The 18841-nt window shown below is 41.7% G+C and overlaps 1 protein-coding gene across 3 annotated transcripts in view; it reads left to right on the forward strand.

Annotated features, from left to right (window-relative positions):
• Positions 1-18841, forward strand: part of RALY (RALY heterogeneous nuclear ribonucleoprotein) — a 285956-nt gene that overhangs the window by 82961 nt on the left and 184154 nt on the right. The window contains exons 1-2 of one of the 3 annotated variants that reach the window (XM_077335296.1): positions 1277-1302; positions 9693-9794. The exons of 1 other annotated variant lie outside the window; for it this stretch is intronic. The gene's annotated coding sequence lies outside the window, so the exon portion shown is untranslated. Of the gene's footprint in view, positions 1-1276; positions 1303-9692; positions 9795-18841 lie in introns of those variants that run through there. One more of the 3 variants, XM_077335295.1, reaches the window with a different exon arrangement.

An 18841-nucleotide genomic window follows, 5' to 3' on the forward strand; every position in this document is an offset into this window, starting at 1 on the left:
CTCCATCCCCAGGCAGCACACCTACATTGCCAGAATTTTTCCAACTCAGAGTTGACCACTCTAACTGTAATACTGGACTGAAGTAGATATGTTCACTAGAGAGTCCAGGTTTATCACTGTAATGGGAGACATCCTATCCTGGACTCTCCATTCCCGGCCACTGTTTAACTGGGTGATGGGGGATTTGGAAGAGAATGATTTGGCGTCATGCCAATGCTACATGGTCAATTCCAGTGCTAACTGGAAATAATATCTCTATATGTAATCACACTGGTTTATACCAGAAGTGGCATTGTGATGCTGCCACGACATTGATCAGCAGGTCCTCACCCCCTGCAATCTGTCAGATGCCAGCGCTGAGCTAGCAACCGTAAAGGCCACCCTTACATATGATGCCTTAGAGCAAGGGTGGCCAAAATGTGCTGGCAGGGGTTCATGGGAATTGTAGTCCATGGACATCTGGAGAGCCACAACTTAGCCTTAGAGGATACAGCAAGGCCTGCCTTTCTGCATACTCAATAGGGCTATCCTTTTCTCCTGCAATTCAGGCTACAACATCTAGCCTTCCGGGATTCAGGGCTGGAGATAAATACAGATATGGACAGGCTGAGCCCCTAGAAGATGGTATAAGAGAGTGAGTGGCAAAAGTCTCTCTCAATGGCACATGGCTGGGGCAGTCCCTGTAGAATCACATTTACTGCTCCAGGGAAGAGCCAGTGGTCGCGTCTCCATTCATCCTGGTTTGTTCTCTCTAATTAAGGTACATATTTGGTAGCGCTGCTATATACCTGGGGAGGTTTCCTTCACTGGCTGCTAGTACTATTCAACACTATTTCTAATATCTTTATATTTTTTTTAAAAAAAAATTCTGTGAGGCAAGGGCAAGATAAAGCCCTGTTTAATTTTATCCTGTTACTATTAAACATGAAAGAAGCCATCTTGGACAAACTCCTGTGACAGATCTTGGCCTTCATCCCTGCCGACCATACTGACTTTTTAATTAAAGAAGGATTTTTTTTCTGTGGACCCTCACATGGCCCCTTAATGAGGCGGTGTAGCTAGAATCACACAGGCAATATTAACCAGCCTTCCAAAGCAGTCTGAGCTAATAATTTCATATCCTAATACTCATCTGAGCAGCTGAGATGTTTTGCATTTTTAAAGTCTATCTGCTGAGCCTGAATTAATGGGGGGGGGGGGAGAGACTCCACACACCGCCCGAGAGTGACTGATTAGTTCTACAGCACAGCAACAGCAGACCCTGTCATGGCTGCAACCGCTGACCTTTACTGAAACAGAACTGTATGTAACAGATAAGAATATTTAACAACAATTAATGTCACGTTGGTGTAGGGGAACAAAACGGCTCTGCTGAAAAATTCCACAGCAAATTGCGCCAAGAAAAATGTCAGCCTCTTCTCATCCTGCCCTGCCTGTGACTCTGGAACTAAAAAGAAGTGGGAGGGGAAGGGGGGGGGGGTTAGTTCTTTGGGAGAGGAAGGAGAAGGGCTATTTGAAGAGATGCAGTCAACTGATAAAGTAATACTAATAGCCAGTTACAGAGCAGGCCAAGCCTGTTTTTTTTTTTTTTTAACCAAATGCAGTTGATAATTAGGCCCACAGTTAAATGGAGTAAAGCTAATTACCTCCAAAGCTGAGCTTGAGACAGGTGTACTCCACCCTTCCTTCCTCTGTGGTTCTGGCATAATTAATGGCAGCAGATGGTTTCTTGTATTTAAGGTAGAGCTCCCTGGGGTTTGCCCGTGGTGTCTGTTCTTTTGTGGGCTGAAAGGTTCTTTGTCTGAGCTGAGTCTCTTGAACCTGCTGTTATGAAAGCAGGTAGATTTCTCCTTTCTTGGTGTGTTGTTTGGAAGCAGTTCTTACATGCCTTATACTTAACTTTTTGGTTTGGACAGAAGGAAGTCTGTGAAGAAGATACTGCTATAAAAACTGTATGGATGGTGTCTGTTTTTTTTACATTTCATCCCACCTGGGTCTACAAACACAATATGGGGCTAACTCTACTTCTTTACATTGTCTACTCTAACTGGAAGCAGCCTTGGTGGGGAGGGTTGTAGGGTTGCCGATCATCACACCAGTAGCATCCAGGTATTTGGACAAAATATCTATGGTAAAACTAGCTTCTACCATAGCGTTTTTGCCCAATTAACAAAGCATCGCCTGGACGTTGCTGGTGCGATTACATCACTTTCTGTGCAAACCCTGCAACAAGGCTGGAGCCTTTATCTTTCTCCAGGTAAGTCCCCCTGCCACCTCCTAAATGGTGGCTAAGAGGCAGGATCTGGTAGCAGAGGACCCCCTGCCTCACTCAGAGAATCTGGCAACTCTAGGGGTTTGTGCAAATTAAAGACCTTTTTCCAAACCTGCTACCTGAAATTTTTCGCTGGGAGATCTTCAGCATGCAAATCACATGTCCTACCACTGAGTCATAGATCCTTCTCAAATCTATGTAGCTTAGCAAGCGTTAGGAAGCCCTGTTAGAAATATTACCCCTGAAGACATTGGTGAAAAGAATTACCCTCTTCTTGTTGCATCTTTGTTTGTTTTAGGTCAAATGTTTTACTCTCTCTTCAGATGTTTAGGATTGCTGAAGTTTTTCGTCCAGACTACATGAGAGTCTGAAGTCTGCCAATATAATTAAAAATGTGCACAATTATGGTTAGCACAGATCTCTTTGCCACTCACCTCAAGTTTCCTCCTGAGCCCTTCAAAGCTGAAATGGAAAATGAGTTAATCACTTCAACACAAAGCAGTTGCTCATATCTTCATTCCATTGTGCAGCTGCCAGCTATTAATACCCAACCAGAGTTAATGGAGACAATGCAATTTCCAGGCTCTATCTAAAATTTGAAGCAGGCAAGCTGCAAAGACTTGTCCCAGTTGGGTTGTCTTGGCCAGTTCTTCATAATATCTTTGAAACAGCTTATACCCTTTCAGTAGGCATGAAGGTGCAACCTTGCCCAGTTAGAAATGCAGCATTTGCAATGGAATGTTCACATTCAGGCAATCTTAATACTTAATGCCTCATCTTTATTCAGTAAATAATAAATTATTTCTTAATTCACCACCACAAGGTATAGTGATTGCTGTTGATGGCTTAGATTCCATTAAATTCATGTAAGACAGGATCATCAGTACTCCAAGCTCTGAATACTAGTGGGGAGCAACCACAGAAGGTGCCATTAAATTTGGTGCTGTTTGTAGGCCTTCCTTATGGAAATGAGATGTTGAACTGGATAGACCAATATAGAAGGGATACTCTTATTTTCCTAATTTAATTTGGCTAGATGGGTTTCTGCAAAATTGTTTATTAATCCAGATACAGGGGCTGAAGCTTGAATATGTGCATATATATATCCACAACATGCCTTCCACATGCAATGTACGTAGATGACTGCCCCAGCTGTGCTTTTTAACAGTCCATGTTGCCATGGCTGATATTAGCGCATACAGTCCAATCTTACAGCAAAGGGTACCTATGGGAATACGTGGCTTCTAAAAAATAAATGCTGGACTTTGTCCTTTCCTGGTTGTCCTACCTGTGTTTGGAAATCTTGACCTCTCAAGTTAGATCTGCAAAAGCTGCTATATGTTGGTGTGAGATCATCCTGTATGTGCCTTGGAGGTGCTTGTTTTTTCAGGGTCCTAGACATGAAAAAGAATAATAAATTAGGACATATGAGACTCAAATGTCTAGCTCTGGCTGGCATCAGATTATGGAACAGATTCTAGATTCTTGGCAGTAGTTATCCCTGGCTGAAATTGAGCAAATACATTTGTTTATTGTGATGGCACAGAATCCCTTCTGGAATTGGGGTTGGTTGCAGATTGCTTACTTAAACAGAAGCAATTGTGTTTATGCTCTACATTGGGAGGTGTGACTATATTTAACATTGATTCAAATCCTGCAGGTCAAGGGATATATTTGTTTTTCCCAAAGTATATTTGTTTTTCCCAAATTGTGTTTAACAAAATGAAAATTCCAAAGAAGTTTACATAGCATAAAAGGAAAATGAGGGAATGTCCTTAGGCTCTCCTGAGCAAGAGTGATTAGTACTTTTCAAACAATTGCCTATAGATTTACTTTGTAGAGACATGCATCACAGGGTTGTTCCAAGATGGGTCAAAGTGACCCAAACTTATTTTTCCATGTCTCTAGATGCTGCAAATTCCCTTTTCCCCCACTATGATTTCCTTATCAAAGTGCCTTCTTCCTAGATACTATGATTTTGAACTTCAATTTTTATTTTCCTATGTGGTAGTTTGATAGAAAGGGTAGGCAGGGAACAGCAGAAATATATTTCCTCCCCTCCCCATACTCAGTACTGGAGCTACTAGATGAGAGATACTGCTCTCCTCAAGATATCCATTCAGTTCACCTCCTCAAAATTGTGTCCTAGATTACAGCTTGTTTCTTTTGTCCTTTAGAGTTCAACAGGAGACACGGAGAATCAAGTTCTCCCTAACTATCATAGCCCTGCATTGGGTTCTGGTTCTTGTTCACATTAGAGAGTGATGGAATGTCAGTTGAGCTTCACAGTATGCTGGGATTAGCATTTTGATACATGTAGACAAAAATATTATTTCTCTCCTCTTCTTGACTCTATTATTATCTTTATCATATAATTTTTTTTATAACAGCTGCACTTCACTGCCTATCTTAAAAACAATCCAGGGACATAAAAAACATCATAAAATATCCATAAAAATGGAAGTCAGGCCATAAAACAACTGAAAAGATTAACTGTTACTTCAAAGCCTGGACAAAAAGTATGTTTTCTCCTGGCATTTAAAGGGCCAGCATAGAAGGAACCAAGCAAGAGGAAGAGCATTGTAAAGGGTGTTTTCAGTGGTAGCATCTCACCTTTGCAATGCCCACCCCCTTGAGACTTGCTCCAACCTTTTGGAGCTGAGAAAGTGAACAAGCATGTAGACATTGGTGACCCAGTAACATTATATACTTGGAATTTCAAAAGGCTTTTGACAATGAGTAAACTTAGCATTCATTGGATAAGAGGAAGGGTTTTTAATAGGACCTGTGGTCCTCCAGATGTCCATGGACTACAATTCCCATGAAGAAGGAGACAACAGAGAATGAGGTGGCTGGATGGAGTCACTGAAGCAGTCGGTGCAAGCTTAAATGGACTCCGGGGAATGGTAGAGGAGAGGAAGGCCTGGAGGATCATTGTCCATGGGGTTGCGATGGGTCGGACATGACTTCGCAACTAACAACAGCAACAACTGCTCCTTCCCACAAGCAGGTTCGGGGAGGTGTACAACAGTAAAATGAAATCATGATACATATTTATATTGGTTCCAATAATAATGGAACTGAAGGCATTTAAAAGTATTGTTGGCTCTTCATGAATGCATGAAATGCAGCTTCACCCTGAACAGCAATTGAAGGGAGTTCAATCTCCTTAAATGCTGTTTAGCTGTAGCAATCCTGTTTTCCTGGATATTGATCCCCCTACCCCCCAGTATTATCTGGAATTGGCTATGCTCAATAGGCAAAAATACACGCCTTCTATATCTGGCTGAAAGAATAGTCAATAAATACCAATAAATATTTTTCTGGCTATTTTTCTGGCTCTTATAGAACCAGATGCACACCTCTGTCTGTCTGTTTGACAGTCTAATATGGTGCCTCTCTAGACTGTTCCTCAAGGTGGTTTAACACTATAATATCATTATACATGTTCAACAGAAGAACAAGCTATTTAAAAAAGAAGCCAGGGAGCATAAATAAAATGTACCTTAGACCGGAAGCAGACCAGAAGACAGCTGAAAAGATAAAACCTTTTCATTAATAGCCTGGGTTAAAAGGAATATTTTGATCTGCCACCTTAAAGACAGACTGTGCTGGGCAAGTAGTTGTCAATTTTCTAAAATCTGCAGAGGGTTGGACTAGATGACCCTGGAGGTCCCTTCAAATTCTACAATTTATGATACTTTGTATTCTCAAGCAACTTCCCATGTTGAATACAGTTTTGAAATCTAGGGAATATTGAAGGCAGATTGAAGGCCTTGGAGCCTTTCTGCAAAATTATTTAAAGCAAATCCTAACTATTCTGTTTGAATATTGTGCTATATATCCCTACACAAGTCCCTTTCCTATGGTAATATTATAATATTTCATCTACACGCCATGTTGTGAGAATACTTATAGTGCTCTACTAGTTCTTCAAGAAAATGTGAAAGATGGCTAGATCTATATCTCCTTGCAGAAGAAGATAATTACAAAGCATCTGATGGATTAACCTGTGACTTCAGTTTTTCAGCTATCCATACAATGGCAAACAGTGAGGGAGGGGGTCCTGGTTGATCTTCAGCATGTATTCATTTTATTTCCATCACCACTGGGGCACAGAGAAAGAACACAAAGAATCCAAAGAATTTAGGGGCAGAGGTTAAACCATTTTAAAAATTTAACAGTATTGTTCAGCAAGGGAAGGAACAGAAAAGGTGTGTAACCCAGCACTTACCCTGACATTGGATGCGTGCAGGAGGACAGAAGTCCATTTGAGAGTTAGGGCTGAACAAAGCAAAATACTGAAGACCTGATCACCAATCCCTTATCTCTGTCCAGTTTGCTAGGTATCAGTGATTGGCGGATATGATATATATGAAGGAAATAATGGAGTAGGAGGGGTTGTTTCAGGGACTCATTGCTTCAGGAACTCAATTCAAATCTTCTCCCTATAATCTTGAAGAAAGACTTACACAACATGTGCAGTATAACATAGAAATCAACTGAACACAGATTAATTATGATAAAATAAAATATGATTGTGTAGAAAGACCCTCATGAGTCCAGGTTTACGACTTCTCAGGAACTTCTCCAGAATAATCTATACAAGTAGTGCAGTATGTCTCATCTTCTCCCACTAAATCCCTTCATGTAAGGAGTAGATACCGAGATAGGATGAGTGAACCGGATTCTGTAAATTCAGGATCTTACTAGACTTGAGGACTCAGACGTAGGAATGTATTCCTTTTTTGCAGCCATTCAGGAGACTGATTTGAAATGGTATAGTGACATGGGGGGGGGTCTTAACTTTCTTTCCATGCCCTGAGCATGATTCCTCTAGAGCAGTGGTCCCCAACCTTTTTATCACCGGGGACCACTCAACACTTGACAATTTTACTGAGGCCAGGTGGGGGGGGGGTAGTTTACTCCTCTACTCTCAACCACTCCCCTAACGCTCTCTGATCGCTATGGTAATGTTTAAACATCCCTTCAAAATAAGATACAGACACGCCACAACATTGAACATAAGGAACGTTTTATTTTCATGGAAATTTTAACTCATGACAATGACAAATCAATGGGAACCCTGAGCTTGTTTCTCTGCAACGAGATAGTCCCATCTGGGAGTGATGGGAGACAATGACACCCGAAGTGTGTTGCAAAGGGCTGGGGGGGATGAAGTAAAGGGCTGGGGGGGGGGAGAAGGTGTCCTTCAATTAGTCGAAGGACCACATGTGGTCTGCGGCCCACAGGTTGGGGATTGCTACTCTAGAGGACTGCTATTTGTTCTGCTGGAGGAGAAAATACAGGCTTTTGTCCCCTCTATACACCAGATCTGTCTCTAGGGAGTCAACTCAGATCTCTAAAATAATGTGGGTGAAAAATGAAGTTCTTGTTGTTCCCCCCCCCCCCACACACACACACACATGGCACATTGATCCCATTTAGCTCCAATGTGAAGTTTATAACATCTGGGGATGTGTTTATGGATCACCTGCCATCCTCTTTAACTTGGCCCTCAAGTTAAAATGTGCTAAAATAATGGAAGAGAAACAAGCAGGAAACTCAATAGAACTCATCATTCTCTGCAGCTGTGTCCAATCTCACCATTGTTCCAACATTATGGCAAGACTGGACATGGCAGGGAGAAATATTTTGCACTGCAAAATGTATCATAAATGTTACCCCTTAGTCAGGGTTGTTTATTCTCTGTGCCTAAAGGCTCCTGTCAAGAAACACAAATTCTGAATTTCATAAAAGTTAAGAAGACTAGCTGGCACTAACTAGAGCGACAGCGTTATTTAACAGGTGCTAAAAAAAACAACAACAGTGGTTGTATTGTACAAAATGTTTCATCAGCACCCTTAGGGTGGAATGAAAAGTCTATGAATACAGTAGGTGTGCCTTTAAGACCCGATCTGCTGACTTCGGTCAGGTGTTAACTGTTCATTTATGCTGTGGAAAGCTTAGCATGCTTTTCCCCTTGTTTCTTTTATTTTTAGATCAGCAATATTTGAGCTGGGTACGGTTCCCAACTATATGGAGACAAAAGTCTGGTCCCTTTAGCATAGGTTTAATGGGATTGTGTGTATTGGATGATGTTATTTACCTCCAGGCTATGAAAAGTTTCAATGGCCCATTTGCTCACATTAAGCCTCTACTCCAGGCCTGTTGGCAACTGTTATTCTCCAGGCCTGTTGGCAACTCAAGAGCAGGCCAGACTTACAGGGTCAGTGTAGTGTGGATAAGAAAAGTCCACCTAACAAAGCAATGAAACTGCATGTACATTGTCGCATTATGTTTTGTAGGAGGAATTCGAGTAAACCTGAATGCATAATCAAGGGGTGATCTCACATCAGCACATTCAACATAAGCGTCCTTCCTGCCTTGGGAAAGGCCTGCCCTTTGTCTCCCTGCCATCACTTTTCTATTTAAAAAATTATCCCCAATCTCATGTTCTGAAATGATACAGTGTAGCCAACTACAGACTTGGGTCTTTAATTATCAAAGGGGCAGGAGGATGTTCTTGTCTGGCATCTTAGACTGATGAGCTGACCTTCCAACTTAACATTTATCATAAGCGATGTGGGTCTGCCCGCATCTTTTCTGTTGACATTCAAATTACACAGCTGAAATTTTTGCGGATGCAAAATATCGGGGTCGATTCAACTAAGGGTCAGCTGAAGGGCACTCACCCATGCAACTCTTTCCTGCCTTCTTCCTTCCACCAGGAGCTTCTACAAAGCTGATATTAGGGATTCAGGGTTCAACAGGAACATAAAGGCACATGACCTTGGCAGGGGAGTTGTCGTGAGAAGAAGACACAAGTGGAAGAAGTCATCCCTATCTTCTCTTTTGGCCTGCCAAGTTTCCACTGGCTCAGGAGCAGGATAAAGGATGGTTCTGTCCAGTTTCCCCTTTTTACACCAGGTCCCTTGGCTAGGTGCCTTTTTCATTCCAGAATGGCCCATACCAGCTTTTCAGATCTCTCAATGCTTGCTGCAGGAAGGGAAGGTGATAAAAATCAGCATCAGCAAGCACGTTCCATTGGCCCCTCATTTTTAGACAATCTCTTAAAAATATATGTCCCAGAAACATTTTTGTTCAGTTGTTAATGGTTTTGGAAAGGGGAAAGGATGGCAGCCCACAAGTTCTGAGTCCACCATCCATAAGTTCATGAATGAATTTCAACAACATTCGGTTTCAGATCAAACACCACAAACAGAACTCGGATATTGGCAGCACACCTCCAGGGAGGGCCAATCAGGTAGAAGTGAGCTATCAACTTGAGCTTTATTATGTTTAGTGATTGTTTTATTTTACTGAACACCAAATAGGTCACCATTTTTGCACAGAAAACAACTTTCCATTTAAGTCTGTCCTATGACTATTCACAATTTCTATATCCTGTCCCATGCAGGTAACAGCAGGACTATAAGGGAATACACTGACCTCAGTTTCGCCTCCTCATCTAGTGGGCAAGGAGGAACAGCCGACTCACACACCCTGCGCACCATTAGTGGTGAGTAGTCTGACACATTTTATTTTAGAGTTGTCCAGCAGTGTTTGCATTCTTGCTGGGCTGCTGTTTCTCTGGCAAAGGGAGAGGACTTGAATTGATTTGTGTGGTCTTCAAGCTGACATTGTGGATTGCTGAGTAGGAGGGTTGCTTTGTGTTGGTTTCTCTGGCATTCTTTACTCTGGAAAACAAACTCTTGGATTTTCTTCAAAGTAATTTCTAGAGACTGGATCTTGCTGAAGTTCTAATGGACAGGATTCATGCTGTGAACTAAATGAAGCTCTGTGGAGTTTGATGCAAAAAAACAACAGCAACAACCCCTACCCAAATTGTTGTTCCTGTCATTACAGAGGGGGTGGGGATTATTAATTATATATTGTGAAGACTCCCCCAGAAATGCTGTAGTCACTTGCCTTCTTTTGTTTATGCGTTTTATGCCTGATAAACTGCAGAGGATTTGATGTTCTCTCTGCATTCGTTTTGTGACACTTTGAACTGCCATCTTGAGATTGTCCTTTCAAGGATCTCTGTTGTCTGTGAGCTAAATTGCAGCATTTAATCACAAATTAATTCAGATGCTAATATCTTGTCCTGGTCATTTAGCACCTGTAGCACTTTCTGTCCTCATTGGATTAAAGCTGCCTTCCATGCCTTTTAAAGCTGTGACTAGCAGTGACCTCCTTAGCACCTCCAGAGGGTGAGCTGAATTCCCAAATGACATTTCAAGAGAATGGTAAACAAACAGGTTCTAAGATACCTTTCGTGAACTATATACATTTGTGAACTATAATGCACATATTTATAAGAATGGCTGTCACGATTGATTTATATGCACCTCAAGTGACCACCAAGGTTGTAGAATGGGACTCACTTCTCCAATGCAGCCCACTGACTCTCCCCCTTAATTCTGTTCCTGCAGGGTGAGGGCATCCTCAAAAATAGCATGGAGGGGGGAAGTGGTAAGAGGAGGAATTGGCAAAAATCCCCCCTCCTCCACTGATGGAATGGCCATGGGCCGGGGGAATGACTATAGGATGCAAGAGTTCTAGGAAATGAAATGATGAGAAGTCTGACTAGTGGTCATATTGCCTTTCCATGGATCTTTATTGTCTTCATCATGGAAATAAAACTTTAAGATGTGTAAGAACCACAAGGGAGGAACAACAACTAGCCTCAGAGAGTGATTCCATGATGGTCTGCTAAGGTCCGTCAAGTAACTGAGCCGTTGTTGTTAGGTGCAAACCCAGCCATACCATCTCCAATAGGAGACTATTATCTTGTTGCTGGTCAGTTGTCTGTTTTCCTTGTTGTTGCTACATGGAGAGCTAGGGTTAAAGCAATGTCCTGAGAGAGTCTGAAGGAGTGAGGACATCTCACTCTGTTTTTAGGTGCATCCCTGCACAATCACTGTAGCAGTACTCTAGGACATTCCACATTTGCCCTGTGGTTCATAGGCCATGCTGGTCACTCTCAGCCATATAGTCATGTGGAAGTAAAACTCTTTGGCCCTCATTGCCTTGCAGCTGCCATTTCATACATTTACCCTGCACTACCAGAGAACTTTTTCAAATTAAAAAAAAAATTGACACATTTGGTTATATTATTTATCTTTTTAAAGCATGCAAGTGTAACTCTCATGAGGTTGTAGAGGGAAGCATAGGGGAAACCACAGTGTGAATGTTTCAGCAGCAAGAATTTTACAGAGAATTGCTACCCTGTTTAAGAAGCCCAAGGCCATCCCATAGCAACCGTGGCAACTGGAGCTGCATGCTTACTGGTAGGATGAGGGGAAGCCCGTTGCTTATTCTCTAACCAATTGAAGCAGGAGATGACCCATCAGCAGAGACAACATAAATGAAGAAATATCAAGCAGGCAATGGCAAAGCAACCAAAGGTTTATTCAAATTATAACTGCCAAATTGTCCTAGGTACAGTCTCGTTTTCATATTTCTTTCTCAATGAGGGAGTTGTTACTATCATACAGGGAATGGGAAACAAGCAATAGAATGGTTTGTGTACACTCTGTGTACTCACACCAGATTAAAAATGTGCTTTTAAAACATTGGCACTTAATTTCTCACAGTAAAGGTGTTAAAACCCATCTTTGCATGGAAGAGAAGGAGAAATACAAAAGAACTTATTTCCCATGTAAATTTTACATCTAGAGAACAAAACTTACTAGTAGCAGCATCAAATGTGACTCTTGTCAGGCATGTAAGTTTATGGAGAAAGTGAAAGGAAGTTCTATCACTATAAATGCTACTAAGATAGCTCTAAATGGATTCATAAACTGCAACACACCCCAAGTCATGTATTTAATTAAATGTCCTTGTTCTAAGGTTTATGTGGGTATGTCTACATGCCCTTTAAAGACACGTGTTCTTGAACTTCCATTAAATAGTATTTGTTGGAAGTTAGTAAAGTCAGTTAATAAAGTGATTAATGAGCTAATAAAAGGTTGTATATATAGAGAGACTGTTAAAGGCCTTTGGGTCACTTAAACATATTATCTGAAGAAGTACACTGTGGTGGTTACTGGATATTAGTAGGTAAGGTTAGTCCTTTGGATGTTTTATTTAGTCTATGGAACTGGATATATCTGGACAGGATGGACTTGATATTTATAAAAGACATTACTACTACTAATAATAACAAATTTTTATTTTATTTAGACCCGCTTTAGAGATATAGACAAATGCAATAATAAACAAAAAATATACAAAGTAGATTTGAAAATACATGATTGTTATTTACACAATAAAGTATCTCTAAATATATTATTAACAACTTTTTCTGTACAATTGGAGATTATTCGTATAACTAATTGATATTTTATTTTGTATTAAGTTTAATTTTTGACGTTACTAATGTAAGAGAATCCTTTTTGGAGGAACTCATATAAAGAAATACAATACTGAAACAGGTATTAATAGAAATTAATGTTACATTATTAATAATGAGTTTACATGGAGATATTATGTTAATTTTTGTTTAACATTTTAGTGTCATTGAGGAAGAAATATGAAAACGAGAGTGTACCTAGGAACCCGTTTTCACAATTTGGCAGTTATAATTTGAATAAATGTTTGGTTGCTTTGTCATCACCTTCTTGATATTTTTTTCATTTACATATTCTCTGACCAATGTCTGCCTTATGGTATCATTTTTTCCCTGAAAGAGGCTGTAGAAGTGGTGCTGGAACCTCTAGGCCAGGGGTAGTCAAACTGCGGCCCTCCAGATGTCCATGGACTACAATTCCCAGAAGCCCCTGCCAGCGAATGCTGGCAAGGGCTTCTGGGAATTGTAGTCCATGGACATCTGGAGGGCCGCAGTTTGACTACCCCGGCTCTAGGCAGTGACAGGGGGTAGGTGTAGACAAAATTCCCTTTTTGCTTTGTTTCTTTTTGCTTTGTGTAGCATCATTGCAAAAGGTTTTAGTCTACTCATTGTCCTTAGTATTGTTGATTCATTTGTTTCTTTTGCATTGTTTTAATAGCATTCTACTGAGTATGGTAATGTTTATACACAACAGGAATCATGCTGATGCATTAATACTCAGGTAATGTTGAAAATATGTACTCAGGGGATGGCACCAGGAAAACAGAAAATGGCATGAAAATACACACCCATTTGATTTTTCACAAGGGGGGAACTGAAATAAAAATAGGAAGATTTCAATCAGACCATGAAACTTACATCTTTGGCCATGACCAGAGTGTTCTTCTGCAGATGCATTTAGAGCAGCTACAAATCTATAGTTTACTCTTGAAGGGATCAGCTCATATGATAAACCACAAGACTATGACTTTAGAGACACACCAAGCAATGATGTGTGAGGCTAATCCTATTGACTCCTAAGTCAAGCACGGCTATTTATAAATGTTTATGGTGTAACTTTGACTTTCAGCAAAGGTTGTTCTCCATATACCCATTGCATCTAAGACAGCTACTGAGGAAGCCTAGTAAATTAAAATATAGCTAAAATGTATTTGGACAAACTATTTAATATTATTATTTTTAAAAGACAACTGCTATTAAATATTTATTTAAGATAAGTAGCCAGTTGTGTTTCTTAGGCTTGCTACTGGCCATAAGACTGTAATGCAATCCGACAATGCATCTTATATCTCTTGTATACTATAGATGGAACAAAATCATGTTTATAGTAACTCATGGGCATTGGTCCCAATCCATGAGCTTGCCTAGAAATTGAGTCCCTAGTACATCAGTCATGAACCTAAAATGGAATGAGTTAGAGAGGGTGAAAGGGCGATAAACTGAAGGCTTACTGGTCATGTAACAATGATCAGGAGCATGTAGGCATTAAGGGGAGGAAAAACATCCTGGCTACCACTGATACTCGCCAACCTGCTTTGTTGCCTTAGTTTTCTTGAAGAGGAGGACGGAGGGGACTGGTCAGGCTCAGGGTGGTTTACATAAAACAGGAACAATGCAATTAATTCAGTTTATAATGATGTGGTAACAACAGTAACCACAAGATAATGATAGTAATAAACTTTGTAGAACAGTAGAATACTAGAAACATTGATTAACTCGTACTAACGCCTAGTGGTTTGGGTGGATCTGTAATGATTGTTGGGGGAATATTCATGAGTTCATCCTAGGAATTCAGTTGCCTAGTCTATGCAGGCCCAATTTGTATCAGGTTCATAGCATATGAAGAGGAGAAGGCACTATAGCCCTCCCTTCTGTGCCAGTTTCCTGACCTGAAATAGCCCCAAGGGGTATTATTTGCCTTACTGCAGGTTGGGATAACAGCATGGGGGGGGGGGCGGAGAGGCTGAACTCCTCTCTTGCATGCTGTGTTCCCAATCTAAATTGAACCTGTGCCTGTGTAGAAACTGAGTTTCTAGCCCATGATTCCAGGTGCATGCCTGGAACCACTGGGAGACTTCTGAAGGCAGGGTATGAAGGGGGAGGGGGTGGCGGAGATGCTGGTGACACATCAACATCACTTCTAATTGGAACTTGATGTCACCAGAGCTTTTAGAACTTTGCTGGACCAGGGTAAAAGCCAGAGGTCAGAAAGTGCTGCTGACATCACTTCTGTTTTCCACCAATGATACTGATGCATTGCTAAAATCCTCCCCACCATTCAGCTAAGCACCAGTGTAGATGGGAGGAGTGTCAACAAGAAATTGCTGTCAGTAGAGGGCACATGGTAAGCCCATTGTCTCACCATGTGGATCTAAGGAAAACCCTGTTTAGTTGATTGTAGCTTTTCTTATAGTCATATTGTTGGGATTGAAGTGGGACTAAAATTGTAAATTTTATGAATATTTTGAAGCTGAGGGGTGGACCCCCCCCCAGACATTGTGGGTAGTGTTGTAAACCCTCCCAAAACAATAGAGACAGTTAATTAGACACCCCATACAAATGTCTGCGCCAAAGATGAAAGAAGGACAACAATGCAGTGCCTCCTTTTGTATTAATAGATCCACATCAAGGCAAGGAAGGCCTTTGTTCACAGAACAGGCAAGGTAGTGAAGGGAATTCGGAGGGATGTTAGAAATTTAGGGAACACCTGTACATCAGGGTACCCTCTGGCACATCCAACTCCCTCACTCTGGTTCTTGCAGTTTATTTTCCATGCATAGCTCGGTCCTCTGTGATAAGTCCCAGGCAGTGCCTGAAAGTATCCATTGCTGAGCTTACATGCCCACTGAGCCCTGGATTTCTCGCTCTCTTCTGAGGAGCACTCTCAGCAGGTGTAGAAAGCTTCCTTAATACAAACCCTACTATTTGCATCCTTTTATTTTATTTTTTTGGTATGGTAAATAATCAACCAAAATTCAGAGCAGTTGGAATTATGCATAGCTCTGCACACACAAAAGAAACAGCGTACAGAACAGAGAAATCACAGGCTTTTTAGCAGCCATGAGGAATTTGTGCATGAAATAAGCTCTACCGTATTTTGTAAACACAATCATTTAGAAAACAATGGCAGATCAGTTTAGGGCACTATGCACAATGGATTGCATATAATGGAAAGTTTCTATTCTGCCAATTTTCAGGTGGAATCCATGCATAATGGTGAGACACAGGGAGAATCTTTTCCAAGTGGTCTCAGGCCAAGGATTGCCCACTGTTGTATGAGCTGAAAAGAGAGTAACTAACAAAAGAGTGCATACAGCTAACAAAAGGCTTCTTTATTCTTAGACAGGGGAGCAAATGATGCTCTCGAACTGTTTGCTCATTTGGCAGAGGATTCAACTGGAACAAGTTTCTTCTGCTTGTCCAGTTAGAAGCAGTGAATAGATTCTCCTTTCAGAATGAGTAACTGGGGATGTCTATGTGTTTGCATTGTTGGGGATGTGGCCAGCTTTTGAATTCCGTTTCAGTCAAGAGGCCAAAAAGAAAGTCAAAAGGCTGAAATGGAGAATATTGTCACCCCTTTTCTCCTGTCCTGAAGCGATTGACCACAGGAAGATAGCATTTGAATTTCTCCTCACTGCCATTTGATCCCTATTGTGGTTCTTCCTTATTAAACGGAAGTCCAGTGGTACCCAAAGGCTCAAACTACCCCACAGCATGTTTCTGCAGAGAAAATGGAGAAGAGAAGAAATATGTAAGATTCTTTGGGTCCCCACTGGGGAGAAAGGCATGGGTCCCCACTGACACACCTTGGAGGGCCACATTCAACCTGTGCTGAGGCAGCTGCATTGGTTGCCAGTTGTGGCCCGGATCAGATTCAAGGGTTTGGTGGTACTAACCTTTAAGGCAATCCATGGCTTGGGCCTTGCCTATCTGAGGGACCGCTTGTTTCCTTATGCCCCCCCCACAGGGTTCTTCATTCTTTGGGTGTTAATCTGCTTGTGGTCCTTGGCCCTAGAGAAGCATGCCTGGCCTCAACCCAGGCAAGGCTTTTTTTGGTCCTGGCCCTGACCTGGTAGAATGAGCTCCCGCACACCCCTATATGCAGCCAGCTGGGTGACCTTGGGCTCGCCACAGTACCGATAAAACTATTCTGACTTAGCAGTAATATCTGGGCTCTCTCAGCCTCACCTACCTCACAGGGTGTCTGTCAGAAAGGAAAGGTGACTGTAAGCCGCTTTGAGACTCCTTCTGGTAGAGAAAAGTGACAGAGAAAAACCAACTCTTCTTCTACATGCTTAGGCTCAAACTCAGAAGATTCAGTCAGTGTGTGAAGTTTAAGGCAAGGCCAGTGCATCCTGTCCAAATGCTGATTGTATTCTGAACTGATGTTTGAAGATGGCTATCATCAGACTGATATAAGTTCAGATTATTCTCACAAAGGCAAAAATGTGCCATTGTTGTAAGGGGGGGAAACCCCAGTAATTCTCCCTCCCCCAAAAGATTTGCCCCATCAGGTTGATTTTACCCCTGTTCAGACTTCATGCTGTCTTTTGGATTGAAAAGAGGTGCATTAACCAATCAAAATTTACCCATATTTCAGTTTATAAAAACATTATAGTAGTAGAACTCTAGTTTAAAAAAGTGGGGGGGGTATGCATTTTGCATTCCATCCTGCACTGTGCTTGGCTTGCTAACCAGTTCTAGCCAAGCAATGGCATAGCCTCTGATCCTTTGCCCTTTGACCATCTCCACTGAGATGCCCTCTGACCATCTCCATCATGCAGTGCTCAGCACTATTCAGCTTCTTGAAATCTTGTGTGACTGGAAGTCTCTAATGCCAGAGGCTCATGCAGAGGACCACCTCCATGCAATGAACAACGAGGAGCACAAGTGGAAAAGAGACAGGATCCAAGCCTTAATTTCAGGTTCTAAAAGTAGTGCAAAGGAGGATCAGTTCACACATGGACTTGACAGTGTGGCACCTGTTTAAAAATGCAACTGTGTAGCTCCATGTAGCCTTTTGTGCAAAGGGTCTATTCTGTGTGGCTTGGGCATGTTTCATAATCCCAGACAAGCCCTCATTTCCCATGGCTTCTTTTGTGGATGGTGAACATTGCCCTCAACTCAGGAAGCTCTGCTTTGGATCAACAATCAACCATGAGGAGCTGCTCCAAGCAGATGGGTCTGCATCTCTTACCACTTCACAGAGTTCACACGGGGATTGAGCCACTGTGTGGTGGCACACCTTCCAGTATGCGTAATCATATATCAGCTTCAGCCCATTTGCATCCTGCTTGCCTGCCTGCGAATAACCATGGAGAAAACATCACACACGCATACTTCAGAAAGCTCGAGATAACAGCCTTGGGGGCAGCTTGCTCATCTTTCGTTAGACATGTAAAAGTTAGGAACAGGCTTTTAAAGGTCTCATTGTGCATAGCCTTCACCTGACTCATCAGAAGACACATGATAGGATGTGACTGATCAGAACCCCACTGATGGATCGAGTATGACATATGGGTCAGAAGACACAAAGAGAGAACAGGCTTTATAATGAGGGGGAGAGAAACAGACAGAAAGATAGACAGATGTGTTTGTGGATGCAAACATGTTAAAATGACATTTTGCTCCCTGATAGATCAACAGCTCTTTTGCTTTGCTCATTTTGCAGGCTTCCTTATTTGCATCCTCTGCTTAATTTTCTGGCTTTTTTTTTTAAGCACAAAGGCAGTGTAACATAACATCACAGAAACAGCACATCAAGAAGATGACATCTTCTGTGAAGGGAAAGGCTTGTCATTAATCATTTATTTTTCTTGATGCTTTGCAGCATTTACAATATGTTCGTTTTCTCATAGCCTAGGTTCAAGTGTGCGGTGCAATAGGCAGACTTGGAGTAGGCTGATGTGAACAGTGCAACCCTAAGCAAAACCACCCTCTTCTAAGCCCATTGACTTCAATAGATTTAGGATGCTGCTTTAGCAGTGCACTATGTTTTCTGGTTTGCTCATGAACTTCATTGAGCTTGGCAGCCTCCAGGGGGGACCTGGAGATCTTCTGCTATTATAACTGACTTCTAGACAATAGAGATCAGTTCCCCTGGAGAGAACAGATGTCTTAGGCAGTGGACTCTATGGCATTGTATCCTGCTGAAGTCCCTCCCCTCTCTAAGCCCCACCCTCTCCTGGATCCACTTGCAAAATCTCCAGGTA

This window comes from Paroedura picta, chromosome 4 (assembly GCF_049243985.1).
Source record: "Paroedura picta isolate Pp20150507F chromosome 4, Ppicta_v3.0, whole genome shotgun sequence".
NCBI lineage: Eukaryota > Metazoa > Chordata > Lepidosauria > Squamata > Gekkonidae > Paroedura > Paroedura picta.